This window comes from Microtus ochrogaster (genome assembly GCF_000317375.1).
Source record: "Microtus ochrogaster isolate Prairie Vole_2 chromosome 6 unlocalized genomic scaffold, MicOch1.0 chr6_random_2, whole genome shotgun sequence".
In the NCBI taxonomy this organism is placed as follows: domain Eukaryota; kingdom Metazoa; phylum Chordata; class Mammalia; order Rodentia; family Cricetidae; genus Microtus; species Microtus ochrogaster.
Window position 1 is genome coordinate 6344131 of NW_004949095.1, and position 20351 is coordinate 6364481.

General features: G+C 33.4%; 1 protein-coding gene and 1 pseudogene across 4 annotated transcripts in view; both read right to left on the minus strand.

The window, feature by feature from the left end:
* LOC102001581 overlaps window positions 1-10238 on the minus strand; it is a 14781-nt pseudogene extending 4543 nt beyond the window's left edge.
* Window positions 1-20351, minus strand: part of Rasal2 (RAS protein activator like 2) — a 284303-nt gene that overhangs the window by 197874 nt on the left and 66078 nt on the right. The window lies entirely within an intron of this gene.

Sequence of the window (20351 nt, forward strand, 5' to 3'; positions counted from 1 at the left end):
ACCTTTAATCCCAGCACTCGGGAGGCAGAGGCAGGCGGATCTCTGTGAGTTCGAGACCAGCCTGGTCTACAGAGCTAGTTCCAGAACAGGCTCCAAAGCCACAGAGAAACCCTGTCTCGAAAAACCAAAAGAGGCTAGAACTAATGGGCCAAGCAGTGTTTTAAAGAATACAGTTTCCGTGTAATTATTTCGGGGCATAAGCTAGCCATGAAGGCAGTCGGGTGCCGGGGACGCAGCCCCACCGCTTGTATTACAACATTCCTGTGACTTCCATGTCCATGAGCTGATGACTCCAAATGTGTATCCTCACACGGAAAGCAACATGTCTTGAAATCTAATACCTTTATTTATGAATACCCATTAGACATATGCTCCAAGGTAAAGGCTCTCAAACATATGTGCATAAAGCTAGAGTCAGTGAGACCTGAGAGATTCCACTTGCTGATAGTCTAGTTATCAAGACAGTGAATGAAACTTTCTGGTGTTTTCCTAGTGTTTAAAATGACAATAATACTGATTACCAAACAGTACTCAAAGGATTAAGCCAGGTAAGTACCTATAGGGTACCAAGGAAACATTTTTAAACTCATGCTCACTCCCTTCTGCAGTGAACTTCCTCAGTACCTTGATCTTAAAGGGCATCCATATTTTCCTACTCTTTAAACTCATTGTTTTCATTTTGCTTCCTATATTACTACTCAAATTCTGTCAATCTATCTTCTTACTTGTGTCTCTGACCTCATTTATCACAGGTGCTCCTTTAAATTTAGGTTTTTATCAGATTTTGCTTAAACCTCAGTACAATTTAATTTTCTCTATTTAGTATCAGTCCACTATTTATACCAACATATAATTATACTAAAAAACAAAACAAAACAGGAGGCATCTTATCCTTTATATTCTTGTTATCACCAAATCAAAAAAGCTTTGGTTGGTATCATAGGACCCTTTAAACATCAAGTCTCCACTTCCTTTCCAGCTATACCCAACCCACCTTTTACTTTTTACTTTATGAACTTTTTACTTTATGAACTCCAGATGGACTTCAATCTCTCACATTGTTCTCTCTGCTAGAATATGTCTATTCCTTTTGCAAGCATCTTATTATTTCAAATCTACTTAAACTCAGATGTTATTGAAGACTCTTACTTGCTTAGTAGTTCTTTCTACTTCTTTACTATGTCGTAAACTCTTAGAGCGGTGGTGCTTAAACTTCTTGATGTTGCAACCCTTTAATTCAGTTCCTCATGTTGTGGTGACCCCAACCATAAATTATTTTCATTGCTACTTCATAATTGTAATTGTCTTACTATTATGAATTGTAATGTAAATATCTAGGTTTTTCTATGGTCTTAGGTGACCTGTGAAGGGGTCATACAATCTCTGAAGGAGTAACGAACCCACAGGTTGAGAACTACTGTCCTAGACTATACGTAATGTGTTATATAAATTTCTGTCATTCTCAGTGTTCAGTGTGAAAGAAAAAAGGAAGGATACAATAAGGGTGAAGGGTACCAGCCAAAAATCATGACTATCCTAAAATTCTACTAGTCAAGGTTTAGTGTTTCATGTAAGACACATCTCAAATTTAACCAGTGAAATTATACTACCAATCAAATCATTTAAAATAAAATTCTTTCTATTACTGTTTTAATTTTTAAACATCACTAAAAATGTTATAAGCTATGAAAACCAAGAAATTACAATTACTCATGTTTAAATGATTGAGAAGCAAAGGAATGATTTAAGTTCCAACTTCCACTGAATAAGCCACTTCACAGCCAGAGGGTAGCTCAGTGGTATGCTGCCTGCCACGTATGTGTGAAAATAGAATTTGATACCTAATATCTCATAAAAAAATAATTAGGGAGGGATAGAATTTGTTTGCCAACTAATTTGGCAGGGGGAGTATCTGGAAATTCCACACGTTTTCAGTGGACAGCCTAGAACTAAAAGAAAATAGAATCTCTGATTCTGGCAACTGGGTACAAGAAAATTCTAAAGTTGAGAGGCAGATATAAATTTCTGTTATCATACCTTGAATAACAACTAGGAGGAAACATATTCTGTTCAAAATTAGAGTGTAAGATTAACAGGCAATATTACACAGACTAGAAAACCTATGGTGTTTAATCAGTGGCCTTAGGGTAGGGACAGCTAAGAATGTAACCCAACACAAAAAAACATAGACTCACTTCTCAGATTTTCTGTGATTTTTACTGAAACTGAGTAATTTTAGAATGTGAAATTTAGGATGATATGTCACAATGTCAAAAAGTTGGACATGTCTGGTAGAATAACTTCTGCTTACCTGAGGGTTTGACAATCACTCAAATTTCCAGAAAATAAGCATGAGAAAGGTATTGTATTTGGAAGGGTAGATAAAAACCAACTAATTCTTACAGAAATGCACTAGATATGTTAAGTAAAAGAATAACTTTACTAGGACATTGTATTTATATGAGGGGGAGGGACGGAAATTATGCCACTTGGGATAGATGACAATGTTCCACACAAGAACCACAGACTAATAAAACCCCCATTACCAGGCATGAGAAACCTCAAGCGGTTGGTCAGAGTAAACTAAATGACTCCTAAAACTATATAGGCTATTGCTGTCGTCCTTGGTTGCCTCTCAGAGGTCAAAGACAAGATACTGCATGCTTACGAGACAGGACTCAGATTATTCAAGCCAGAACCAACCTGAAAGCCTTCTTCCTGCAATCTAGCATATTCTGTACCATAATGTACTATGTGAGCTGCCAAGGGAGGAAGTGATTAATAATCCTCCCCAGCTGTGTGTGATACCAATGAACTACAACAATGGCCACCACGGTAAGCTCGCAGTGAAGGTGCAATAGCTAACCTCACATGTTGGTGGTAACCAAGGGTATCTAAAGCCCACTCGTGCTTAGTACTAGAAACCTAGCCAACTACCTCCACTTTGCTAGACTGCCACAATTCCTTACCTGTGTTTTAAATTTATCCTTATACCCCAAAATAAGCGTAGCTGTCACCCCACATCAAAGAAGTTTCTCTTCACAGCAAACTGCAACTGCAGATAAAAAGATCAACAGATTGTAGGGTACCTAGCCCCAATGGATACAACTGCAGCTTAGCTCCACTTGGCTTAGGGAAGATTTTGAAAGAGGGAGCAAAGAGTCAAAATACTAGGAATATCTGCAGTGTGATAGCCTCTCTCAGGAAGAACAACATAAACAAGGCCTGAATGATGTCATTATCAACTAACATGTTAACAAGAAAGTGGACAAAGCACCACAAGTAACTACTGGTTACTGCAAGAGGGAGAACTAGCCTCTCCCAGGGCCAAGCCCCATGACTTATATATCCAATACAAAGCTGTCAGTTCCATATACCCAAAAGCAACAAAAAAGATTCCATTGGTAGTATTTCTACATTTTTCTATTCATATAGATATAGGTATGTAATAAGAATAATAAAATAAAAAGAGGTTATCAATTTGGATGGGACATTAGATGGGACACAAGAGGGGCTAGAAAGAAGAAAGGAAAGGGGGAAATATTATAATTATATTTTAATTAAAAATGTAAAATAAATGAAAAAATAAAATAAAAATACATTAAAATTTTTCGTTAGAGCATTTGACATAAATTCAATTAAAAAAGAAAAATATACAAATAATTTTATATTAATTATATTGAATAATTAGGAACTGTTTTATAATTTATACTTAAATCCAAAAAAATTGTTGTAATTTTATTTTTTATAACTCTATATTAAGAATAAAAATCTAGGTTAAAATTTTATTAATAAGCAAAAATACAGCACCAAAATGAAATAAGAAACAGAAGAGATAAATACTAATAGGTTAGGTTTTTACGTCATCTAAAATAAAAAATCACTGAAACAAAATAACCTGGTCCACCTTTAGTTAAAAACAAGAATATCTGAGATAAAGACAATAAGATTTAAGCAGTCAAGTAGTATCAGTGAAAATAAACATTTCTAAATGTAATCAAATTCTATGTGAAAAATCTTTAAGGGTTCTACTTAAAAGGAGTACAAGGGCTGGCTGTAGTTAGTAGTGTATGCCTTTTAATCACAGCACTCAGAAGCTGAGGCAGATGGATCTCTGTGAGTTCAAGGCCAGCTTGGTCTACATGGTGAGACCCTTTCTCAAATGAATGAATGAATGAATGAATGAGTAAATAAATAAGTAAAGAAAGAAATGGGTGAAGAAATAAATGAGTAAATAAAACAATGAAACTAAGTCTTTTAATGTAAAATGGTCTATTTTACTAAAAAAATATAAATGTAATTAATATTCTAGGAAAATAGTAACGATTTTATTTATATTTTATACAAACATTCTATGCCTAATTAAACTAACAATAAGAGCTTTTATTAATTAAAAAATTAATGTAAGTTGAGCAACTCATTTCATTTACTATTAACATTAATCCTAAAAGATAGTCTTAGAGCTGGGGATATGGCTCAACAGGTAAAACTCTTGGCACAGGTAAGGACATGTTAAATTCTGAGAACACACAGAACATAGAACACAGTACTAAAACACCTTTAATCCAAAGGGCACCTACAAGGACACAAAAGTAAAAAAACAAAAACAAGAACATCCTAGGTGCTCACAAGACCAGCCAGCAGCATACATGGGAGTGGTGGAGACAAAGGAAGAATGACAAAAAGAGATCTACATCAAACATGGTAGAAAGTAAAGACTCACACCACAGGTTGCCTCTCACCTTCACATACCACACATGAATGTATGCATGCATATATAAAGAGATGAAAATAAACGTGTTTTATTATTGTCTCATATTTTACTTAAGAAACAAAAGCTCAGAAAGGTTTAAGACACTCTGTCATATCACTAGACAATAGTATGGGTAAATCTAAAATAATTTGTATAATTCCAAAGTATATCTCCTTTCTTTTCTTCATACTATACTATGAACAAGACAAATTTTAAAAATGGTGAAATCCAAATTTGGTAAAATCACCAGGGATAGCTGTACTATGGGCAGCACAATCATAAACATTTCTTTAAAGAGCAACTAACATCATGAGATAAAAGATTAGTTATATCCCATGAAAATAATCTGTAATACACCTGAAATAAATAAATCAACAATAAACAAAATACTCATTAGTGTCATTTTAATAGAGAAAAATGTAAAGAATTTTAGAATATAACAGAGCATTTTTCCATCTCAACATAATTAAGTGTCAAAGCATAAAAAAGGAAGATAAAAGTGTATACTAAGCAATAAAAAGTCCAACAAAGAAAGTGAGCAGCACATGACCTATGTTCATTACAACTATAAGTCTACACATCAAGAAAAATATAAATTTAAAGAAATATATTTTATCTTATTGCTTAATTTTATAGCATATGTTTCAAATATTTGAACAGTAGTGTGACTATGGCATAACATTTGTTATTAAGCAAGTATTTTTCAATTTATTAGTATAGTTTATAAACTGACATTGGAATTTTTGGAACACTAATTCCCCCAAAATATGGGCTGACTTGTACTCTTACATTACAGAACTGTTACCAAAATCAGAGACAAACCATTTAAGAATGCCATTATGGTTTGGTTTTGTTTTTTAAAGCCATAAAAGGGTGGGCTCTAATCTGCCAGAACCACTGCCTATACACGGACAAGAAGAGGTATAGACACATGAAAAGAAAAGGACAAAAAGTTAGAAGTGTCAAGAGAATTCAACCTCAAAACACCAGACTCTTGGATTTTCAATCTACAGAAGTGTAAAAACACAAATTCTGGTGTAGGCCAGGTATCTTTGATATTTTTGTGGCAGCACCCCTAACAGACAAATTCAGCCAAAATGCACTTATTGAAAATGCAATAAATACATAAATATGGTGAATTACACTGAAGAATCAAAAACACATAACAAAATATTTATGCTCATTGCCTACCTCAATTTAAACATTTTACTGATTTCAGAGTTGTTTAAGTTGGTAACGCAACTACTTTAAGTCATAAAATATTGGATCAATTGCAAGACTGCTTAGATATAAATAATCAATAAACTTTTGAAAAAATAGATGTTATGCCTGCAGAAATGAAGCAATTCTTGGAAGAAATGACAATAAAGAAACATATTTCTCAGTATGCTCTAGAGGTCACCATTTAAAATTACTACATAAAACACAGAGAAGACTACAAAGAAGACCTGAGGCACTATGTAAATTATTATTACTAGACTTTACTACTCTGTATTACATATGTAGCACCTTATGAACTTACATTATTTAACTTACATTCTTCTTGATTTAGTTATTGATTTCCTATGATAACTGAAGATGCACTAGTTACCAAATAAAAAAGAAGGCTGTATTTCCAACACCTAGCACAATGTCTCAGAAACTTAATAATTATTTGGCAATTATGAATCCTTCCTTCTAAGGAGATTTTTATTATAAAAAATTGTTAAAATTTATTATGATGGACTGAAGAGACTGTTCAGTGGCTACTGCACTTGCTCTTACAGAGGACCTGCACTTGATTCCAAACACCCACATGACAGCTTAACAACGTCTATAATCCCAGTTCCAGAGGATCCATCACCCTCTTCTGGTCTCCACGGACACAGAAATACAAGTAAGCAAAACACCCATACAGACAAAATAAATACTTCCTTTTTAAAAAAAATAATAGCATTATGAAAACTACCTAGAAAAAAACTTAAATTTTTTAAGATTCAACTTAGAGAGTCTTTAAAAACAAAACCAGGGACACAGGTTTTACTTATTATTATGACATTATAAACAAAAAGTACAAGTCACAACTAGGAATGAGAATTACCTAGGCCATATTCACTTACCTTTCATATATATGCAAATATATTAATCATATATTCATATACACATGTACAGGTACATTTTAAATCCATTTTTTACCTAATGACAGAGGAGGAGAAATAATTGAAAAATGAAATAACTCCCAAGACACTACTTTTCAAAATGTGCAGTAGACACACAGGATCAATGCATTTCTTCTTACTCACACAGCTAGAAGAGACAGTTCTGTAGACTATATAGAATTATGTTCATAACACATCTGTTTATATTTCTTGTGTGATTCAGTCATGCTCCACTGGTACAAAGGCATTTACTCCATCCTCAGACAAAGATCAAGCATCTGCATTATTTTAACTATAAGAAGCTTTATTATTTAATAACATCGCTGACCCATTTCTTGTGCATCTGAAAAAAAATGCTGAATGTGAAAATACTGAGTTTCTTCTTTTTATTTACAGGCTTTGATTTATTTCATGGCTATAATCATAAGAGTACATTCAGCAATAACAAATTATTACTTATTTATGTCTAGAATATACATGTCAAAAACAAACACAAATCAATATAATTCAAACAGTATTACAATTTACTTCCAGAAAATACAAAAAATTCAATAGCTATCCTTTCTTTAAAAACAAAAACTTTATCTCTGTATATTTTTTACTACAATATCTCTGTGTATTTACTTTTCTATAGCTTTGATAAAACACCATGACCAAGACAACTTATAAAAGGAATCATTTAATTGGGCACAGTTTCAGAGTCAGAGCCAATGATGGCAGAGCAAAGATGACAGGAACAGATGGAAAGCTCACATACAAAACCCCAAAGCCTGCCTCTAGTGACACACCATTGCAAATAGTTCCACCAACTAGGAAACAATTGTTCAAACATATAAACCTATGGAGATATTCTCATTCAATTTACTACATTATCTTTAATATATATATACATATACATATATATACATACACTGAATGACTGCTATGAGCCAGGCAGTATTTTTAATATTTTTATGACATATTAAGTTATTTAATGCTGCTTATATCTTACATTTCATATTAACAAAGAAAAATTATACTAGTGGGTTTCAGATTCAGAAATAACTCTAAGTTTTTTAATGAATTCTTAAAGATATCTGTACTAATAATTCTATAAACTGACAAAATACTGTAAAAGCAATTCTTTTAAACTGCATTGATTTGTTAGAATTAAAACTGTTTTAAATTGCACCTTAAATTTGAACAATTTATGTTCTCATACGCACTGTTATTCTAAGAATAGATAAGAGGAGAAAGTAGTAAGACAGTACATTATGTGTCCATTTGATCATTAATATATACAAAGTAGGGGCAGAGTACTGCACTCACTGTAAATAATTCAAAACAGCTTATAATATTTGTTAAAATCTTTAAAATAAACTGAAAGAGCCACCAAATGTATGTATGTTGTTCATGTGTGTGTGTGTGTATATCTTAATTATAGCTCTTTCCCCAAATATACACATTAACTGTTAAGAAATACCACTTCTCTGAATTTATTTTAAATTACTTACCTATGACATTCCAGTATTTAGGTCATCTATGGTCACCTCACAACTAAACAGACATACTACGACCTAAGGGAATGAAACAACCTAGTCCTTCAAATTTGTAATGCAATGTTTACAAAAGTATCGAGAGAGTTCCCTCTTGGTAATTATCTATATTAAAAGAAGGAAAAAAACAAAACTTGCTAAGCAAGGGAATATTTATAAAAGACAAGATTTTAAATATTAAATTTTGAGTACTCAGGTACTTAAGATTACATTTTCACAGATATAAAACCTCTTAATTTTTTTAAAAATAAATTGAAAAATACAATCAAGTTTGAACAACAAAATTCTTCAACAATCCTCACAATTTTAGAGTTTAAATCTTTGTTGAAATTATCAATCTACTAATGAATAATTAACTAAAATTGTCTTACTAACAAGGATTTATCAGAAAAGTAATTTCTACTGAATGAAAATATTATCAAGGTTCTAAGATTAGGTTCTTAAGGTGGATGTGCAAAGCTACAACTTACTTGGTTCATATGATACAGTCAACTAGTCCCAAGGCAATAAGATAATATAATTAAAGAGTTGTGATTTTTGAGTCTAACAATACTATAATAATATTAAAAAACAATATAAGGTATCATATTAATTTAGAAAATTCCTAAATGAGGTTCTTTTAAATCTGGTGACATGGAAACTAAAAAAAAAGATTCACTGGATCCTAATAAATCAAACATATTTGTATTTTGTCATTTGAACAAAAATATTAAAAATTTGCACCCCTAGCTTCCATATTCAAATTAAAATTTTATGATACAGGTAAATCAAAATTCTAATAAACTAAGAGCTATCAGGGTAAAACTATCCACATAGATCTCTTTAATAATATTCATTAATTAAAAATTTAGGAAAAGACAATAGAAATTATGTTTTTAATTCCCAACTGTTCAGAGAAAATTATTTGATTATAAACTGCATTTTACCTAAAAAAGTGGTCAGTGAAAATCATGATTAGAAATTTTTCTTATATAGATCCCAAGAGTTCAAAAATTGCCATCATAAAACATTTCCTAACCAAATGTATTTTTTTCTGCTTCATTTATTATCACTCACTGAAAAGTATTTTGGAAGCTGTTATTATTTCTTATTAAATGTGTTATTTAAACAAATTTCTCTTATAATAAATATAAATTGTCTAGCTAGCATCTTCTAAAAAAAAATCAAATTTCAGTAATAATTATGTGCCTTTCTTCCCACTACCCTTAGTAACCATAATATACCTGTTCCTACTGGCTCACTGGTTGATTCTCCTTTTAGACTCAGCATCCTGGAGAAGCCACTGGAAAGAGTAGAGAAAATCCCACGGATGAAATATCCCTGCTGTTCAGACCCCAGTGAATTCGGCCATGGTCTCATAAACCTGAAACTACTAGGGGGTTCTGGCTCTGAAACAGACCTTGTGAATGGAGCCCGAAGTGACTGGGTATTACCCAGGTTCAGTTTCTCTGTTGATGTCCCAAGGATCTCATTAGCAGAGGAGGAAGCATTATTACCAACTGTCTCTGGCAGGACCTTTTGCTGGGGTTTATCCAGGTCTCCATTATTATCTTGCAGTCTCTCCATTTTGCTCCCTTTCTTCCTAAAGCCAGACTGCTTCTGCCACCTATAAGCTTCCAGTGGCTTTTCCAGATTGGAAACAGCATATTCATTTTTCTTCCTCTGGTTTTTGACTGAACCACACCACGGGTACATCTGTAAACTTGTTCCTATCTCTGAGTTTGCATAAGCAGGTTCTGACAGTGATCTTCGATAGCTTGGAGGACAAGGTGAGGTTTGTTTCTTAAAGATGTTTATCTTCCAGGATTCCATTTTTCAACCTTTCTACACAAAGTTTCTTCTACTCTGTCGTCTTTACCATGAACCACACTTGTCCATGCAGTCCAAAACATTTCACTGCTTAAGCAGCTTTTGTGTGGCTTTGAACCACAGCAGATGGTGCTGCTTAAGAACTGGTGTCATGTTATTACCCCATTTTCCCCATCTCCAAAACTTCAGCAGCACCTAAAAAACCTCTTGCCTAAAGCAAATTTTCTTCAGAATAAAAAGACCCAAAGAATCTTTGTTCTTTTTACAGTAGCGTTTTTTAAAGTAAAAAGTGCCCCAAAAGAGAGAGAGAGAGAGAGAGAGAGAGAGAGAGAGAGAGAGAGAGAGAGAAAGAAAGAAAGAAAGAAAGAAAGCAAGCCACAATACCTTTAAGGACCAATAGCAAATAGTTCACTAATCAAATGACAACAGACTAAGAATAGATTGTGAAATAAGTATTTAAGTTGACATTCAATGGGGAAGGAAGGAAGGAAGGAAGGAAGGAAGGAAGGAAGGAAGGAAGGAAACTTGCTACAAGTTCATGTTTGAGGTGGCAGCTCCTTAGAATTTTCAAATCTGTACTTCAGAAATTTAACATGAAACAAATATACTATTTACTATTTATACTACAATCTCTTGCAATGTTAATACATACTGTCTTCTACCTAGCAGGTCAAACCACAGACTGTTTACTTTAATCTGGCAGTGCAAAAGATTGTGTGTGTGTGTGTGTGTGTGTGTGTGTGTGTGAGAGAGAGAGAGAGGGGGGGGAAGGGGAGGGAGGGAGAGAGAGAGAATTTCAGGCAATTTTAAATGTAAATATATTCCAGAAGATTTAAAAGGCACAAATGGGAGGAAAGGGGCAGAAACAGACAACAACTGCTCTAAAACACTATAAAGGAAAACTGAGTTCAGTTGCCATACAGATGACAACTAAGAACCCTGCCATTGATACAGTCCTAGTCCCTTAAAAAAGAAACTCTTGAGGCAAATTCTGCGGCAGCTGGAAACAAAAAACAGACATACTTAAATAATTTGTAGAAGGGAAAAGTTTGCTATGCAAATCTAACTGGATTAAGTTAGCTGGAAAAATACTATCATTCAGCCAAAGCTATTCCTTTCTTCCTCTTCCTGCTTCTTACAACTTGCCTAAAGAGCTGACTGTTCAACATTTTGTTAAAGCAATACCTTATACTGAACCAAGATCATGACTGCCAAAAGTTTGGCTACTTGTATTTTTTTCAACAGTCTGCCCATAAACCCCTGAAAATAAGGGTTTCAAATGGAAAGCCTGACAGACTTCAGACCACCAATAAAAGTGATACAGCAGAGAAATCAAAAACACTTTATAAATTTCTTTTATTCATTTATTTATTTATTATATATAGACTTTCTAGGATACAGTGCCAGATCTCATTATAGATGGTTGTGAGCCACCATGTGGTTGCTGGGAATTGAACTCAGGACCTCTGGAAGAGCAACCAGTGCTCTTAACCTCTGAGCCATCTCTCCAGCCCCACTTTATAAATTTCTAAAAAATAATTTCATCTGGCAAACTTAAAAACTACCCATTTATTTATAAGATATATACAATGAAAAACAGTTCTCATACTAAGTACTTCTATTATGGTGGGAGTAGTAAAAAAAAATTTATGTATTTCTTCATTTCAGCGTATCAAATGTTCTATTACTTCCATTATCAGAAAAACAAACTGATGTGGGATGTCCCTCTGTATGCTGTAATTACCATTGATAAATAAAGGAACTGCTTTGGGCCTATAGCAGAGCTATAGGGGAACAGAGCTGGGGCGGGGAGGTGGAGACTAAGCTGAATGCTGGGAGAGAAAAGGCAGAGTCAGAGAGAAGCTATGTAGCTTCAATGAAGCCAGACAGAACTTTATCTGGTAAGCCATAGCCACATGGTCTTACACAGATTACTAGAAATAAAGTAAAATGTAAATGCTAGCCGATAAGAAGTTAGAACTAATAGGCCAAGCAGTGATTTAATTAATAGTTTCTGCGTGATTATTTTGGTTCTGGGTGGCCAGGACGAACAAGCAGAGAGGAGCAAGAAACCACAACTGGCCTCCCTCCAACAACAAACTCATTTTTCTTTGTTTACAGTCTCAAAAATTATTAATTTGTACAATAAAGAAGTTGATATGCCTGGGTTTCTTAAGTAAACAATATACCAAGTTAGAGAGTCTCCAGATATGTAAATTTACCTGCATTTAAAAATTCATAGCTGGAAAGCTGTGAAAGTATGAGAAGGTATTTGCATGACCTGCAAGAAGGCAAAAAGCTTTTATGATGCATAAAGCAAGAGCAAGTACAGGAAATCTTTAATAATTGTGAGTTCACACATTTAAAAACTCCTGGTCAATTGAAGGCTCCAATAATAAAATTGATAAGCAAGACCAAAATTGAAGAAAACATTAAAAATATAAACATCTCAAACCATTTTATTCTTTCACAAACTTAGTAAAAAGAAAAACGACTTTTTAAAGCAAATAAAAACCCTTCACAAGAAAATTTTAAGTTAGATAGATTGGCACATTCCTGAAATTGTAGCACTTGGGAAACAAAAAGAAAAAGATGTGAGTTTGAGAATATCTTGAGCTAAACAGTGAGCTTATGTCTCATTTTTAATTAAAATATGAATAATAAACATATGAAAAATTATTTGATCTCATTAGTAGTGAAGGAAATGCAAATCAGAGCCATAATAAGACATTACCCACTCTAGATAGCAGCGAGAAGGTTCAGCAAATAGAACTGTCAAAATCAGTATCAGGAGCAAAGGCAATACAATTATTTCAGAAGTCTTATTAAGTTCAACACATACTTATAATATGATTAAGCAATTCTGCTATAGGTATTTTTTTACCAGAACTTTTAAAATACATTTGCTTAAACTTGAATGCTCAGAATCACAGCAGCTTTATTTATAATAACTATACAATGAAAGAATACAAAATTGTACAGCAGTAAAATGGATAAATTGTGGTATCTTCATACAATGGAATACTGCTCTGCCAAAAAATAATTGGCAATTAATTCATAAAACATGAATAAATCTTACAAATACTTTTCCAACAAAAGAAAAACAGCATAAAAAGTGCATACTATAAAAATTGCATTTAGATGCAATTATAAGCCTGATTTAAAAAAAAAAGAGGGGGGGAATAAAACAGAAAGGAAAGCAAGGAGGGAAGAAAGAAGGAGAAGCAGTTCCAGAAAGGGGAACAAAGGAGCTATAGAGCAATGAAAGCTTTCTACACAAGTCAAGAAACAGATGTAATTATGTTAATGTCCGTATTCATCAATACTCATCTAATTATTCCCTTAAGATTTAAATATTATATTAAAAAACAAACAAACAAACAAGTAAAATGCCAGGTAGTTCTGGTGAACACCTTTGATAGCAGCAGTTAGGAGGGAACGACAGGAGTATCTCTGTGAGTTTAGGGCTAGCCTGATCTACAAAGCAGGTTTTAGGAAAACCAAGGCTACACAGAAAAACCCTGTCACTGAACTTTAAAAAAAAAAAAAAATTATTGACCTTTAGTCAGTGGGTTTGCTTATTCTGCATCAGAATTAGCAATTCCAAAACCCCTTTCTGTGTATCCAAGGATTAAAGAAGTTGAAATGACGTGGAAGAAAATAATGAACAAGTGGCCTAAATAAGAATGAACAAATGAATCTCACTAATATGGCAAACTGATACTACGTGCCTCCTGAGATAATTAACTGTGAAGCATATAATATGACCTTATGTCAATTATATAAAATATAAAGTAAAACACATTGACAACCCCAAATTGAAAAACATTCTAAGAGTAGACTAGGAGTGTAGCTCTGTAAGAGAATACTTGTCTAGTATGTACAAGGCCCTGGGTTTGATTCCTTATAACCTTCTTTAAAATGAAAAAAGAAGTAAAAGTAATAAATGCATCTTACAAAACAATTCCTTGCTTCAAAAAATTCAAAATAAGGAAACACAAAAACTATGGAGCTGGTTCATAATTAAAGCAGATTGAAGATAGATGATTAAAAGCAATGCATGATCTGTATTTCATCGTGGATGTAGAAAAATAGCTATAATAAAGATTATTGGGAAAACAGACAAAATTTAATACATATTATATGTCAATTAATAAAGTTATTAACAATGTTTTAAGAAAACTTTTCATTTTATAACTAGAGAGAAGACTCAATGGCTAAGTGTACTGGATGCTCTTCCAACAGACCTGGGTTCAGTTCCCAGCACCCACATCGTTGCTCACAACTGTTCATTCCAAAAGATCCAGCTGGCCTCTGAGGGAATCAGTAATTCACTTAGTGCACAGACATACATGCAGGCAGGCAAAACATCCACACACATGGAAACAAGTAAATAAAGCAAGATCCTCTTTTGCTAAAGAGAGTTAACAGTATGCCAACGTGCTGGAATAATATGCATCAAAAGAAAACCTGCAAGTTAGGGTGGAATTTCAATTTTAATTTCTGTATGAAATTTCATAAAAACGTGTATTTTTCTGTTTTTGAAAGCAAAAAACCTTAGTAAAGACATACTTAAAACCTATTCACAGAAAAAGTAACAACTATAACACTAAACTACAGAATCAAAATCAGAGGATAGAGATGTAAACTGATATCTATAGTTAATTAACAGCAAAAAGACAGAACATACCCAATTTCCACTTTAGGATTCTAGAACACGCAAATTAGCTTTTCTTCAATTGCTCTACAGGTACAATTGAGAATTCTGACTTAAACAACATAGCTATAAAGTTTAAATTTTAGTTATTCTGGCATTATTGAGTTTAGGTTCTACAAATTTTTTATAGTTTAAAACAGAATATGAGCACCCCTGATATCTTTATAGATTTATTTCAACTAAGGGAAACAATTAGAGATGAAAAGGCAGAATGCAAGCTGCTCCATTTACAAACAGTCTGTCACTACTTCCTATCTGATAACATACTTCCCTACTTAGCCCATAGTTCTGTTAAGAATACATGAACTATGCTAAATTAAAAATATAATTGTTGCTAGAACATACGAAATTATACTGCTTATATCAATTCACGAAAATTTTTTAAAATAGGGTTTAATTTCTACTAACTGAAAGACAGCTTTCAAAAATACAAAGCCCTTGTTTATAGGAAGCTAAGTAATTAATAGCAAAACATCCCCTTCCCATCTCCTATCACCGGGGCACATCTGCTTCCCGATGGAAAACTTCCTGTGGACAAAAACAAAAACAAAAAAAAACAAAACCCAACTACCTTCTTTCTAAGAATCAGAACTAACATCATCTGCCTCTTGCTTCAGAGACAAATATATCTAGATGGACCAAACACTGATTTTTAAACAGACAAGAATTGGAATTCACTTAATTTTAAAATAAAAAATACATTTTAATTAAAAAAAAATACTGGGTAACTCCTAATCCCCAAACTATCTTCTTTCATTAAACACCCTCCCAAAGACTTCTGCTGTTCCCACAGCCTCCAGTCTCATCTCTTTTTTCCAGTTTCTAAATGTTGAGATTTTCAAAGCTGAGTCTTCGGCAATATCTGTCTATATTTATGTATTAAACACTGTCATTCACCATTACCATATCCACTCATACTGCCAGTTTAAACCTTGTAAACAAAAATCATTCGAATTAACGTTTTCTGACATCTGATTCAAATGCATAAAATCTAACCTATTTTCTTTCTTTTAAAATCTAGTTTTATTCTCATACCACATTCAGCCAAGTATACACCCACAACTGTTAGTGATTTTCTTCTTTCACCATTCAGTATCTAATACATGAGTCTTTCTGACTTCCCCTCCCAGGTTTTTACTTAATCTATCTCACCATTTCCTCTAAATCAATGGAAATAATCTCACACTAAGATTACGGTACATGTCTAAATTAGCCACATGTAAAGCACTTTCTTGTTTTAGTGAAAGTATCTCCCAGTGATGGTGGTGGCTATATACATGTGTGCAAGCATACCTATAATTTCCCCTTCTTAGGAAGCTGATGAGAGAGGCTTGAGCTCATGAGTTTGAGGCCAACCTAGGCGATAGATAGATAGATAGATAGATAGATAGATAGATAGATAGATAGATAGATAGATAGATGATAGATAGATAGAATCACAGATGGAATGATTGGTAGATGGATGGATAGATGATTTAAAAAATACACTTTTAAAAAATATTAAAAATTCAGTTTACTGTACCTTGTTTAAAACCTGTCAGTGGCCTCCTACTATCCTTCTGATGAGGTAAAATTCTCTAATGACATGATCTTTACTTATTCCAGAGCTTCAAGTTTCTTCTTCAAGGCACACCAGTCTGTCAGTCCTTCCTACTTAGCACTCTCCTAAGAACAGGGATCATACTGTACACCCTGCACCAGGATGACACAAGATTCTCACTTCCTTATAATCTTGCTTCTAATTGCAGCTGAAGCATTCCTTTCTGCAGCAAGCCATTCCTAACCAGGTCAGAATCAACTTTGAGTGCTTTCCGCTGTAATCATTCCATGCTGCTCACAGGCCACGCTAGAATCGAGCAGGGTTTCTACTAGCAGCAAGTCAATATGGCTTTATTCCTCTGTAGACTCCTATGGCAATGCTGATACCAACTGCTATGCCACAGATCCAGGTCCCTAAAACAATCTATAATGTCTGCTTGGGGACAGAAAATGCCCAAGGGGTAGCTTTTCTACAGCTGTTCAGCTTCTATTCTCTAGAAAAGTCAATGTTCATTGGTTTTCTCTAATTGCAAGTGAGGAATGATCTGCCAGACACAGTCTTCATAAACAAACTAGCAATTACTCATGCTGGTAATTATCGAACATTTATGTCCACACAAAAATCTCAACATCAATATTTAAATCCTCTTCAACCATAACTGCTAAAACTTGGAAGTAACCACAATGACCTTACTTAGTTGAATGCATATCTTAAATGGAATACATCTGTATAATGGGGTATTATTTGGTTCTAAAAAAAAATTAACTATCTACCCATGTTAAAACTTAAAATGCATATTACTAAGCATTTGAAAAAGCTCCATGCTTTGATTTCAAAATATAACGTTCTAGAAAAGGCAATCACTGGAGAGAGTAAAAAAAAATCAGTGTTTGCCAGGATCTATGAGGGGTGGTATGGAATAAATAAGTAGAGCACAGGTGATTTTTAAGGCAGTGAAAATACTCTGCACTGACATTGTAAGCATGGATGCAATTTAGTGTATATTTGTATAAGAGCATAGAACACAACATGTGAAGAGTATATATACATTAGAGTATATATACATTTGAGTATGGAATTTGAGTGATATCAATGTATCGGTGTTGTTGGTTCATCCATTATAAGATGTACAATTGTAACAAAACATGCTGATATTGAGGCAAACTGTGGTGAAGAGATGAACATAAGAATCCCTTGTTTTCTCTATCCAAGTTATCTTTTAATATATTAATGTCCTAAACACTAAAATAAACCTCTTTAATATTACTGGAGATTGAACCAGGACATCATACAAGCAAGGCAGGCACTGTAGAATTGAGACACAGTCCCAGACTTTAACACATACCTTTTTAAACTAAGGATAGCATTTCTTACTTCCTCCTTTATAGTTTCCATAGAACAATTCAATATTTACTACAACCTTAATATTTGTTTTACTGTTTGAATAGTATTTCTCTTGAATTCTGATTACAAAAGAATGATTTAAAACCAAACAACAAAACTGTATCAACTGTCATGATCAGACATTCTGAATTTGGCAACCAAGAAAATATTAGATATGAATTACTGCAGGGTTGTGAAGATAAGCTACATTATTTTCACAGTAACTGTTTGGACTAAATAAAATATTTTTAAACCAAAAATCATATTCTTATTTATTTAATTTTAGAATATTACTTTTACAATTTCAGTAATCTATATATTTACAAGCTCTTTTAGGGCTTAGAAAGTAAACAGGCCATCAGGAATAGAATATAAATAGCAAAAATTTCTTTTCTGGTCTATGATATCAGTATCACTGTTAACATATTTCACATCAATGACTATTTTAGCCTTTTTTAAAGCATGAAAACATAAATAGTAGATTTCCATATCTGATTTCTAGACACAATTAGAAAACACAAAGTAAGCTAGGTTAAGAGACAACATTAAAACTAAGGAAACCTGTAATTAAAATAAGACCTTTATCTTTCTTAAGGATTTCAAAACTAAGCCAACCTTCTCCTGTAATTGTCAATTTCATAAATGATTAAGCAAAAATATCTAAAAGCTTATCAAATTCAAAAGCAAGCATTCATTGTATGTTCTTATTTCTTATTCAGGGATCTGGGAAGAAGAACATGATTTTATTCCCTACTAAGACTTTTCTACTCTTCTTATACAGTAGAAAAGTTCCTGCATCCAGGGACACTGATACAAGTTTCATAGTCAGAGAGGCCTTGCATAATAACAAGGTAAGTAATACCACCGGTTACAAGAGCCAAACAGTGACAGCACAATGCAGAAGCATATTTACATTACAGTCTCATAATGTAATATCTGATGGAGTATTGAGACTCCTGCTTCTTCCATTCTCTAGGATTCCTACTCCTCCACTGCATCTTCACAATAAACACACAGAGAAAAGAAAGAATCACCTATGGGGCTTTGTAGTGGCAGCTTACCAGGGGCATACATCACTTCCAACTAAGTAGAACTCAAGATACATGGCTACAGCTTTCAACCAAAAAGACTAAGTAATGTGAAACAGTCATACACCAGAGTAAACAGACAGACAAACCGGCTTGATGAGTAGCAATTTTGGCAGTGTTTAAATACAACAGTGGCCCTAAAATAAACCAATTTACTGATTTAAATAAAGTTACTTACTATTTGAATCTAAGGTCAAAAGTTCTAAGTAGAGATAATAGTACCAAACAAAAAAGCATAAGCAATAAATCAGAAATTTTCATTTATTTATTTACAATGTTGGCTTTGAAACCGGGGCCTTGCATATGCCAAATAAGTGCTCTACCATGAACTACAGGTACTCAGAAATCTTACACACTATCTCCTCATTTTACAGTTCAATGTGAAGTATCACAGAATTTAAAAACACTTGTTAGGTCAAACTTTTGTTCAATGAGCTCAATAGACAAGTTTAAATGATTCATTATTTTCTTGGAGTGGTACTCACTTGGGATAAATAATAATGTATTTTATATTCACTCACTAAATTTGGTTATTTTGGAAAAAGACATATCTATACAGAAAATACTGGGGGAAAAAAAAACAGAAACCAGAGTGTATCTATACAGAATGAAGAGCTGGGAAAACAGCCACATGAAGTGCTAAAGAGAAAAAAAATTCAGGTCTAATAGTAATGAAAGGCTTTCAAACTGAGGGCTGAGTTTGAAGATAGAAATAACAATTCTGGACTAAAAATACTCTAGAAACAATATTTCATATATTTAAAAATTTTATATAAAGCCTAACCCTAACCCAATGTATTTCAGGTAATTTCTTTTTCACCTGATAATCTAGGTGGAGTGTAAGGATATGTATGTGTGTGTGTGTATGTGTGTGTGTGTATACACACACAATGCTATTATATATATCTGCAATGGTATACAACAGCATTGCAGGAGGCCAACAGAAAAGTGAGTGAGTCTTCCTACTTAAAGACTTTGGAAGTTATTTAATAAAATAGGAAGTGCAAGCAGAAATGTGATCGCACTTGCATTCATTTATTTATTTATTTTTATTTTATTTATTGATTGCTTGGTTGGTTTTTCAAGGCTCATGTTTGCATTTTTAAAGAAAGCTCTTTCTGACAATAGTTAGGGAATTAGGTTGGCAATAAACAAGAATCAATGGAGGGAACAGAGGTAGGATGTTATCAAAAGTGAAATGGTGAGAACCTGCAAAGACAATAATGCCAGTGACTCCACTGCTGGCTCCAAGACATGGAAAAGATTGAGCATGTGAAACAACTAACCAGAAGAGGAACTATGTTGTTGAGACAACTGAACCTGGCAATGGAGGCCTATTCTTGCTGCGACATTTTAATACCCAGAAGACGTGCCCAGAAAGTGAACCA